The sequence below is a fragment of the Cheilinus undulatus genome, linkage group 11 (genome assembly GCF_018320785.1).
Source record: "Cheilinus undulatus linkage group 11, ASM1832078v1, whole genome shotgun sequence".
In the NCBI taxonomy this organism is placed as follows: Eukaryota; Metazoa; Chordata; class Actinopteri; order Labriformes; family Labridae; genus Cheilinus; species Cheilinus undulatus.
The window spans coordinates 3,573,356-3,584,631 of NC_054875.1; the positions used below are offsets into that span (position 1 = coordinate 3,573,356).

Here is an 11,276-nt window from a genome sequence, read left to right on the forward strand (position 1 = left end):
GTTTATGTCCATTAATGTGCATTGTCCCATGTCACAGATAAATAAATAAATAAATAATAAACCTTGCTCAGTGCTACTCAAATGATGCTGATTTATCATTCTGCAGCATGTTTACATCCCTTAGGACAGTGTTTCCTAACCATTTTTCCTTGGAGTCCCCCTACATGTTCCTAAGAAAAGCAGACCCCCCCCCCCCCAGGATCCAAGAGGGAAAAAAGTGACATACTGCCATCAAAAATCAACATAGATTTTAACTGTTTCACCAATAAAACCCTAAAAAAGGCCTATGCATGCTTTTCTTATCAGAAGACCTTTATAGAAACTACTTAATAACTGCTTCATGGTTTAAGTCAATATTTGCAAATCCGTTTCTGGCAGCCTCACAGCAGACAAAGCCCTCCCGTAAGATCCTTGGCGCCCCCCTTAGGAGGTCCTGGACCCCAGGATGGGAACCAATGCCTTAGGACATTAGAACCTTTTCAGCTCTTTAATATGCTGATGATATTATAACCAGACTGGGCGGAGCTATACAGAGTCACACGAAGGCTGTGCTTAATACTGGTGAGGACTCTGAAACCCCCCAATGACCCTCATCAGGAAGCAACAGTCCCAAAAACTAAATAAATAAACAATGCTGCTTTTTATTGCACTAATAACTGTATCTGCTGCTGTTAAACTAGCTCACGTATTTTTGCACCTACTACATTGCACAGTATAGCACATATGTACACTGTACCACGCTGACATGCACATATATTGTATATATTTTGTAATTTTCTATACTTTATAGTAGTTTTATGTTTCTTTTTTTATGTTTCTTTATGTTAATACTTTTCTATGTTTATTTAAATTTATGTTTATACTTTTTTGCACTGTGGGCCAGAGAGAAACGTCTTTTCAAATTCCTCTGAATGTCTGGTACATATGGCTGAAATTGACAATAAAGATGACTTTGACTTTGAAATAAAACTGCAGAACTGCTTCATGAAAGCAATACATAAACTTCTGAACTAATGTTCATTTACGTTGCTCTCTGCAGTGTTAATTTCATTGACTAAAGTGTTCAGTGACAGCCTTTTTTCTGTGAGAAAGACTAGACTAAGACCAACAGAAACAGATCTTTGATGACTCAAACTGAGAAAAAGTAAGTTTAGATTTCATCAAGATGACTAAAACTAGAATAAAATGTAATGTAGTTCTCATCAGACATTCAAAATCCATATTTCTCCACTGTGGATGAAAAATACAATGCAGCTGTAGCGTGTCTGCCTCTCAGCTGTAGAACGCAGCGACCCCAGGTTTGGCAGAGTGTAGAGAACACACTACCATGATTTGGTACCAGATTTAGGCAAGAAAATAAATGCTTGGACTAAAAGTTAGGGCTAAAATGTGAGGACTTTTTATGGACTAAAACTAGACTAAAACTATAAAGTTAGAAATGACTAAAATGCGACTAAAACAAAAAGACATTTCATCAAAAGACTTAACCTTGCAAAGCAGATGGATACGCCCATTTCCTTGTTTTTCACTGGTGAATCCATCTTGCAAAGCTCCCATCTGAGCCGTTTGGGCCCGGTTAGAAAGTGACAGGACCAATCAGTGACGAGGGGCAGTACTTTCAGGCGTGGCAGAGTTGTGATGTAAACAAGCAGCAGCAAGAGCTGGTGCAGTTATGGAGGAAGAGATTAGCGTGGATGCTGCTAAAGCGCCCGTTTTATCAGAACTTGACGACATTTCTTCATTTAAAGAAGAACAAAGAACAGCAGTGAGTTGTTCTCTTTTCAAAAACGACAAAAGTCGAGTACTGACATGTCTACAGTCGCCATGTTTCGCATTATTCCTCAGTAGCTGCACACGCGCAGCTCGATAGCGACTACGTCACGTGTTTTGTTGCTCTGATTGGCCTGCAGAGATGTGACAGAACGTTCATCCAATCACACTCCAAGTTTTTTTCAAAGCCTCTGCCTTTTCTAAAACGTTTCCTATTAAAGCTTTCCCAGATAGATGTGTGAAACACATCCATCTGGCGTATCAGGTTACTAAAGACTAAGACTGAGACTAAAATTAAGAATAGCTGTCAAAATCAGCGCTCGTTCTCAGCCCTTTTGTCCAAAAGTTCAACACAATTCTTTGTAAGCTAAGGACTTCTGTCTTAACTAAGCTGTGCAGCTACGTTTTAACAGGAAGGAGAGAAACAGAAACAGTGCACATGCTTGGTGGAGCTAGTCTTGTTTTATTTCTTTGTTGTGGCAAAAAAAGAGAAAGAAAATAGGGGAGTTTTCTTTTAGTCATGAATTACTTTTATTAAAAAGGTAATAGCTAATAACTTAAAATGTAAAATTAATATCTTATTATTCGTTTTACTGAACACTCTGCTACAGTGATTTTTAACCTTTTTTGCCTAAGGCATGCCTAAGATAAAGCCAAAGCTCCAGTAAATCCATGCAGGCTGCAGAGTAAAGCGACCATATAACAGCGGTCAGCTGATCTCACAAGCCCTCATCAGCTGACAGCCAGCTGATTCATTCATTCAGCAGCTACTGGCAAACTGCACTCATGCTGCCTTAGTTAAACATCTCGCCTGGCTATACTTTGCTGCACCTTCTGCAAACCACTTTTTACAACCCTCCTCCACCCCAGCTCCTCCTTTGTTCTGCCTCTGACTTTGTAAGTGTCATTCTGTTGTCATAATGTCTGCTCTGCTTTGGGGGTTTTTTGCTTTCCTTTAGGCACAGGAAAGGCAGGAACATGAGCATTACTGCGTTATACTGCAGTCTAAAAGAGCTACCTGTAAATCAGCCTGTTTAGTGTTTTATGATAATGATTGTTTTTGTGTTTTTGTCATTTTCAGGCTAATCAAACTGTTTCCAGTTTAACCTTCCACTGAAGACACGACTACAGAGATTGGATTTATGAGTCTGTGTTAGTCAAATATCAGTTTGTATATGTTTGAGGTGACCGACAGGCTGATTGTTAAATGATTCTGCTTCATCACTGTAACTTTAATGCCCAAAGAAAAGCAGCCCATCACATTACTGCATGTGCTAACAAAGTCAAATAAACTCTTTTTTCATACAGTGTTTCTGTCGTTTTTCAGTCGTTATCTCACAGCTGTCTCTTCATATCTGCAAACCAACATGGATTCATAACAAACCCGTGCTGTTGAAAATCTAAATTATCCTCCTTTACTGCTTTAATTCCTTCCAGTCGTGCTGCTGTCACCTGATTTCACGCAGTAAAGTCGGCGTGACGTCTGCTGAAGCCGTCACGTTATCTGACCTGACACGTTTAGTGGTCAATTACAGCACTTGCTCTCTCTCTCTCTGTTGTCAGAGGTAGAGAAGGATGAGATACGACTCTTTATTATGTTTGTACAGTAGAGGGTTGATGCAAACACACAGGAGCTCCTCTGTGTTTGCTTTGCTTGTTATCGGCATCACAGCGTTACTGTAAAAAAGCCATAAAGGGTTAAATGTTAAAGAAATCAGCTCCTAAATACTGTAGACTGCAGGCAGCTGCAGGTTAGTCCCTTTGCTGTGTTCAGGGGCGGAGCCAGACATCTTTAAAATCCGGGATAAGCCCAAACAAAAGGTTGCAGAGGGGTGGGCACTTCCCTAGAAATTTTTTGCATTTAGAACAGTTTAATGCACTATTTTTGAACACTTTTAAATAAAAATTTAAATTCAAAATGCCAACAAATCTACACAACATTTAGGCAAAACCTTAAAAAAATAATTAGTTGATATATATATATTTTTTTTAACCTGAGTGAGCTAAAAGTGCCATTATCATTCTGAAATCATGATACACCATCCTGGAGTCCAGTGATTTTAATTCTGCCTCCTAAATATATCTGAAGTTTATATTTTAAGTAACATTGCACAGGTAGGGTAGGAATTCAGAAATAAAGTTTACAGTTGAAGCTCTGCATTTTCAAACAAAGCACATCAAAAGCAACAATTTGGGTTAACGATATAAATCTCTATATGAATGTTAAAAGGTTTTTTTTTCCCACTGCAGTGAGAGTATGGATACGAAAGAGTATTAGGGCCGTTAAAAAATCGCCATACAATTTTTTACTCTAAGTAAAAGTCAAAATTCTGTCATTTGTCTTAGAATAAAAGAAAAGCATACCAAATATTTTTAACCCTCTGGTACCCTCTGTGCCAAAAATGCACACTTAGTTGATATTTTCTAAAAACATTGTCCTTTTTCACAATTAATATTATCATCTATTGTATGTTTTGTTCATTTTTGCACAATTTTCAAAATTCTGTCCCAGCCACAACAATCAGCCCAACATAAATAAAGTAAACCTTTTTATAGTGTTAATATCCCTGCTGTGCAAAAAAAATCCCCATTGAAACCCATTCAAAGCACTTCTTTTGATCCATACGCCATTAAGGCATGAATCCTGCAGTTTCTGGTTTCTGGGCTTTATTTGTGAGTTGGGGCCTCACATTTGCACCTGGACCATTTTTTACCCTGTGACGTCACTTTTACCATATATGGGCGATGGCAGGAAATACATGTTTTGTCCACCAGATTTCAGTGTTATACTGCCCTCTGCTCCCCTTCTCACTAACTCTCTGAGGTTTTGTTTAAGTGCAGATCAGTGTGTGAGTCTGTGAGTGTGTCTGTGCAACAATCAAAAATAAGTTCTCTAATTTTCATGTAGTAACTTGCAAAAAAACCAACATTTTTTGTGTATTTTGCATCTAAAAATGCAGTGACATCATCAATGAAACATGGCATTTAAAGGGTTAAAAAAAATAAAATGAATGAGTGTTTGACATTTATGATTAGGGCTGACCTTAAATGAGAAAAATATAATTCAATAACAGTAAAACAATTTTGAAATGTAAGATATTTATAACATGATTTAAAGGTGTGCTTTTTCTGTGCAGAAGGGTGAAAACCGTGAGTATTTTAGAATAACTGACCTCATAAAAAAACTAATAATGCATTTTAACCAATGATGCTACTAATCAGTGACATATGCCAGGCTGCAATCATCCATAAATAAGTTTTTCACTTTCATTGTAGTAGCTTGAAAGAAATCGATTTGTGTTTTTTTTAACAAAAAATTGTGTTTTTTTATATTACAAACATGGCAATTAAAAGGTTAAAAAATATGACAATTATTGAGTATTTGGTGTTTTTGTTAATGGCACAAGTTGATGAAAGGAAAAAAGTAAACAATTAAAAATAAACTAATATAACCTTTTTATTTACAGTAATAACTCCTGGGCATTTTTTGCATACTAGGAGGAAAATGAGGCAGAAGTTTTAGGGATACCAGAGGGTTAAATGTCCCTAATCCTCATCCGTACATGTTCATAAAAGTATAAAAAAAGATCAGATTTTTTTTATTACTTTAAAAATTACATTTCCATGCTGTGATCAGTAAATCCATAAGCAACATACTTAAAACCAGCCCTGGAAGATTCGGGGCTTGTAAGAAAACATTCGGGGCTGAAGCCCCGTCAGCCACCACCTTGCTCCGCCCATGGTTGTGTAGTTAGAGAAGTTTAAAGAGAGGACCCTTATATGGTTGCTGACTAGAGCAAAGTTAATGAAGTTAATCTGAGGAGCCTTTAAGGATAAAGGGCTGAAAAATAAAGCCTTAATGAACACTTAAAGGCTTGATTAATCTGGACTCTATGCCATTTTTGTGCCTCACGCCTGCGACTTCCAGAGGCTGAAGGCATTTTACTCTAAGGCAGGGGTGTCCAGACTTTTCCACTGAGGGCCACATACAGAAATATATAAGGGGCCACTTTAATATCCACAATATGAGGTGTATGACACTGACTGAGTCAGAAGCAGAATAAAGGAGGAGCTGAGGTGGAGGAGGGTTACAAGAGCAGCCTGCAGAGAGAGCAGCAGAGAGTGGCCATGCAAGAGAAGTTTAAATAATGCAGAGTTAGAGCAAATCAGCTGGCCGTCAGCTGATGAGAGCTTGTGTTAGATCAGCTGACTGGGGCAGAGCTCGACTCCATGTCCTGCCTGAACTAATGCTTATTTTAATAGCTGACACGGCAAATAGACAATCATTTCCATGTTTTGGAGGGAACCAATCAGATTTCAGGGGGCCTTTTTGCCCCTAGTTGCCCTGGCTCAGCCCCTGGAAATTTTTTGGAACCACTATTTGCTGGCAGAACTCATCAGGGAGTGAGAGAACAATATATTTGACTGCCAAAATTCAAATGTGGGCCATATTTGATCTTATTTCTAGAATTTGCTGCAGGCTGATCTAACTGCAGTATTTGGACGTCTTCCATGTGGGAATTCTGGAAGCTACCGGGATCTTAGGAACCTTCAGAGCAGCAGAAATGTTTTTGTGGCCTTCCCCAGATCTGTGTTTGTCAACAGGTAGAGACTTTTGGGGGTCTTAGAGATTGATGCTGGGGCCCAGGATCCTCCTAAGAGGCTTTCTGGGTAATCAATGGCAGCCTCGTTCACTCTTGGTCACTTATTTACTCTCATATTTTTGACGTATAAATTTGATGCATACTTGAGGCCCCTAACTTTGCCTGATAGTAAAACCACGTGCACTCACGCAAAGCATGCTGGGATAGGCTCACTGAGTCTGATCAGGACAGAGAAAACAGATCTGGAGGTGTAAACTTATCCCAGGCTGTCACATGTCAAATAAAGTGATTAGAGAGAGGAAGTGATTCATGCAGGAAATACGGCTGTGATTCAAGCGTTTAAGACGGCGCTCTAACTTCATGTGACAGCCTGGCTGCCTGGAGACGTCACTGTCACACTCCTCTGTCCACTCAGATTACAGTGATCAATTAAACTTTATTAATACACCAGAGGAACAGTTCACCTGAAGGCAGCCCACAGCCAGACAGCTGCAGAGGAAAACAGAGTCCAGGGTTCACTCTGATTTATGAAGCTTCTAGAAACAGAACTACAGGACGGAGCACTGAGGATAGTTTGATCCAGGATGATAAGGACAGGTGCAGCTTTTTATAACCACAGAAGAAATGCAGCAGACTTTATTAATTCTCTTTTAGTCAACAGTCAGGTTCACTCTCTATGAAAACATTCATTCACTGTTATAAAACCCCAAAACTGCTGTTAGAACAAGAAGAAGGGCAGAGGTTTTCTCCTTTCTTTATCTGGATCCTGTCTGCAGAGCAGCCTCACTTTTTGGTCAAACAGCGCCCTCTTGTGGTTCTAATACTGGACTCCCCCTTTAAGGACTGTAAAGCAGGGGTGTCAAACTCAATCACAGGGGGGCCAGATTCTGAACTCAGGTCTAACCTGAGGGCCTAACAGGGTCCACTTTCAACCAAACTGTCAGCCTCATTCTCGCCAGTAACACATTAAGGGGAAAAAATAGCTCTGATGATAAATGATTCTGAGATCTAACAAGTCAAAATGATGTTAAAAGGCTCAAAATCTGAGATAAAAAGTAAAACTTATTATTGCAAAAGGTCAAAACACAAAATTCGATGTAAAGATAATGCTATTTAAATGCAAATATATAAAAAAGAAGGTCATGATCATGTTTTTAAGGCCAAAACATGACTTGAGATTCAAAATTGTGAACCTAAAAGGTCAAAATATGTGATAAAAAGTCAAAATTATAATTGTAAATGTGAAAATATGAAATAAAAAGTTTAAAAGCATACATAGAAAAAGCCAAAATATTAGAAAAAAGTCAAAATAATAAATTTACAGGGTCTTTAAATTCTGAGTGGATATTAAGTTTATAGTTTACAGTAAAATAGGATTTTTCCTTATTGGCAGGAAAATAGTGGAACAAATCCCCAATCTGGTTTCTCAGGTAAAGTCAAACCTCTTTAATCCTGGTTCCCAACCTGGGGTCTGGGACCCCTTTAAACTCAAATGACCTAAAATCCTGATAAAACCCGCATGAATGGTTCATACCGAGGTGTTTTGCTAATAACATTTGTGGTTTGGGCGATTGTATTTTACTTTAAACCAGTGATTCTCAACATGTGGCTCTTTTATGTCTTCATTTTAAACATTATTCCCCAGAAAACCTTAAAAAGGAAAATTAAACCACAAAGATTATCCATTGCAAGTGACATTAATCAGTTTGTGTCCTTTATTTACACAGTAGGCTTTAATAGTCAACCTCTTGTTTTGTCTGCATATTTCCATTGCCTTTATTTATTTTTTGCTTCTTTGATTCCATTTTTACTGCTTTTAGCCCGTTTTCAACACTTTAATCCTGCTTTTTGCAATTTTTGCCTCTTTTTTCACATTTTTTTGCCACTTTTTGCCCATTTAAGCTGCCCTTTCCAATTAACTTCCACTAATTTCTCATTTTGTTACTCTTTTATGCTATCTGTTGCTCTTTCCCACCTTTTTTCTGATTTTTGCTCATTTTAGTCACTTCTCACTCATTTTTCTCCATGTTTTTGCCACTTTCTGCCCTTTTTTTTGCCAATTTTCACCCATTTTTGCCACTTTTCTCCCAGTGTTTGCCTCTTTAAGCCAATTTTCCCCACTTCTTTTTTTCACTTTTCCCCTTGTTTTTTATACTTTTATCCCGCTTTTTGCTATTTTTGCCCCTTTTTGCCACGTCTTGCCCATTTAAGTTGTCTTTTGCAATAAAATGCCACTTTTTGCCCATTTTCCTTCCCTTTTTTCTGATTTTTGCCCATTTTAGTCACTTTTCACCCATTTTAGCAACGTTTTTGCCACTTTTAACTCATTATTTGGTCACTTCCCACCCATTCTTGCCTCTTTTCTCCCAGTATTTGCCACTTCTTGACCATTTTTTCCACTTTTAACTTATTTTAACTGCCTTTTTTCACCACTTAGATTGTGGCTCTTGCAAAGGTATTTTTCCACCACTGCTCTATAATAAAGTCAAATACAACTGCTGTTTTGGGATGTAATGTGCACTCAAAAAACTTAAAGTACAAAACAAACAAACAAACAACAACAACAACAACAAAACACCCAAATACTGTAGTCTGAGTAAATGCAATTAGTTACCTTCCGCCTCTTGAAGAACCAAGAACTAAAGGAAAGACCCAAGATCGTCCAGAGAGGGTGGGAGGGAGATTTTATTTTATAAATATATATATTTCTGTTTTCATGCTTTTGTAGCAGATATTGATTTAGATTGAAAACATACACCGATGCTACTAAGCCTGAGTAGGAACGAAATTGTCAACAGATAAATAACTTAACTGAAGTATCATTTCTTTTAAAATTTTCAAATTAGAGCCGAATATTTCAAATTCCTGCTTATATCCACGTAGCCGTGCTAATGAACCCTGATTGAAAATGATCCAACGGCGACATCTAGCGTTCATCTCATGGTGTTGCACCCGCCGCGCAAATCCCCAATTCAAAAAGGATCATTTTACAGTTGTTTTAGTTTTTTATTAGGTAAAATCCAAAAGTGTCTTTAAATATTACTACACATCTAACCTTTATATCGAAATATTCCATTCGGCTTTATTCACACTCACAGATGAGCCAATGATTTTAGTAAAATGTGTTTTTTCTCACTGTAAAATGTTCCTACATCGAAGGATTTACTTCTATTTCAGCTGAATTTACAGACAGACTTTATGCTTCATATCTCATTTAATTGGCAGCATTTAAGAGCTCTGTTCACGCCAGAATCCCCATAAATTTCTCAGTGATATGCTCCATAAAAGCCGGTCCAGCTGAGAGTAAACACGGACTAAATCTGCTGAGAGTCTGCTGAAGGAAATCTCCGCCCCGAACTACAACCGGCTCTTCTTCTTCTTCTTCTTCTAGTAGTAAACGGCTCTGAGAGCGGGACAGAGAGAGGAAGAGGAGGAGGAGGCGGGAGGGAAACACAACAGGAAAACCCTGGGAAAGAAGAGCTTGTTCTTGGGTAAATCCTGTCTTTGAGCAGACTCCGTGGTTGTTGTTGGAGTAAAGGAGCTGGGAGTGTGTGGGACAGCCGGAGGACTGAGGTGAGCTCTGAGGAGCCTCTTACCCTGAACAATACTCCTGTGACTTTCTGTAGGAGTGTGGAAACCGTGGATTATTACAGATTATCATCTATTCTGGCCTAAATACGACCTCCAGACTTCAGGTGAGTGAAACACTGAACTATGTTTGAACAGTGAGAGTCTAAATGTGAGTTCATCTCTGATAGGGCTGGGCAATGTGGGCCAAAACTCATCTATTTATTCTGAACGATTCACGATATGTCCATTAGTAGGCTAAAGTAGTTACAAATACCAGAATTACAGACTTTGATTTTAATTTTAGTTAAATTCAGACCTTATTGATCCCTGAAACCACAGTGACATAAATAGAGGTCCAGACAGTCAAATATTGGTCAGTTTTTAGTTTTTAATCATCAAAAATACTGACAAAGTCCTCCGCACTGCCTAAATCAGTGGTTTCCACTCGTTTTTCCTTGAACCATCCACCCACTTATATACAAGCCAAGACCCTTAGACCCACATGAAAGTGTCATACTGCTGTCAAAAATCAACTTTCAGGTCTTTCATCAAAATAAACTTTACAGCTATGCTCTAATGCTCTATTCTGATCTTTTGCTCAGATCTGATTTTGTTTTGTTTGCCCGTTCACACTGCAGTTGAATTCCCAAGGATCAGATGTGAATCTGATTTAGAACCACTTCTAGAGGTGGCCTTATTCTGATATGAAAGGTCAGAGGATTTTGTTGTTTACACTGCCAGAAAAGAAGAAACAGATATGAGTCACATACGTGGAGAAAACGTGAAGATATTGCACTCATGAGTGGCCTAAATGAAACCAGAGATCAGATACCTGCAGAATTGGAGGCCTGCTGGTGACAGCAGCATGACCGTGTGCTGGTAATGACCTGCTGACGGGACAATCATGTTTATGAACACATGTGACTTTTTAAAGGAGCAGCACAGACTGCAGCTTCATGCTGAGGTGTGTCTACATAATATTACATCTGTGACAGTCATTGTGGCTGCAGGAAGGACAAAACAGGGCAATGTCCACTGTGGTACTTCTGAGTCTGTTAGACAGTTTTATTATTGGTTTATTGATCCTATAACAGAGAGCGTACAGTCCCAGTTAAACAAGATCTCATAGTTCAGCTCATCAAGCTGCTCACAGAGGATGTAATGCTAAACTGCTGATAGAGAATATATTAACAACAGTCCCATTCTAGAGTAGCCTGTTAGTGTGGTGCAGCTGTTGAGGCATTCAACTCAATGAGTCAGATTTTTCCACCAGGTTTAAATTCTGTATGTTCTTAACAGTTTTATTTGGTTATGAGGTACACAGCTAGTTGT

General features: G+C 38.5%; 1 protein-coding gene across 1 annotated transcript in view; it reads left to right on the forward strand.

Annotated features, from left to right (window-relative positions):
* Window positions 1-9,802: 9,802 nt before the first annotated feature.
* The window catches only part of LOC121517016 (rho guanine nucleotide exchange factor 10-like protein), a 79,115-nt gene continuing 77,641 nt past the window's right edge, over window positions 9,803-11,276 (forward strand). Inside the window, exon 1 of the mRNA XM_041798506.1 lies at window positions 9,803-10,069. The gene's annotated coding sequence lies outside the window, so the exon portion shown is untranslated. The remainder of the gene's footprint in view (window positions 10,070-11,276) is intronic.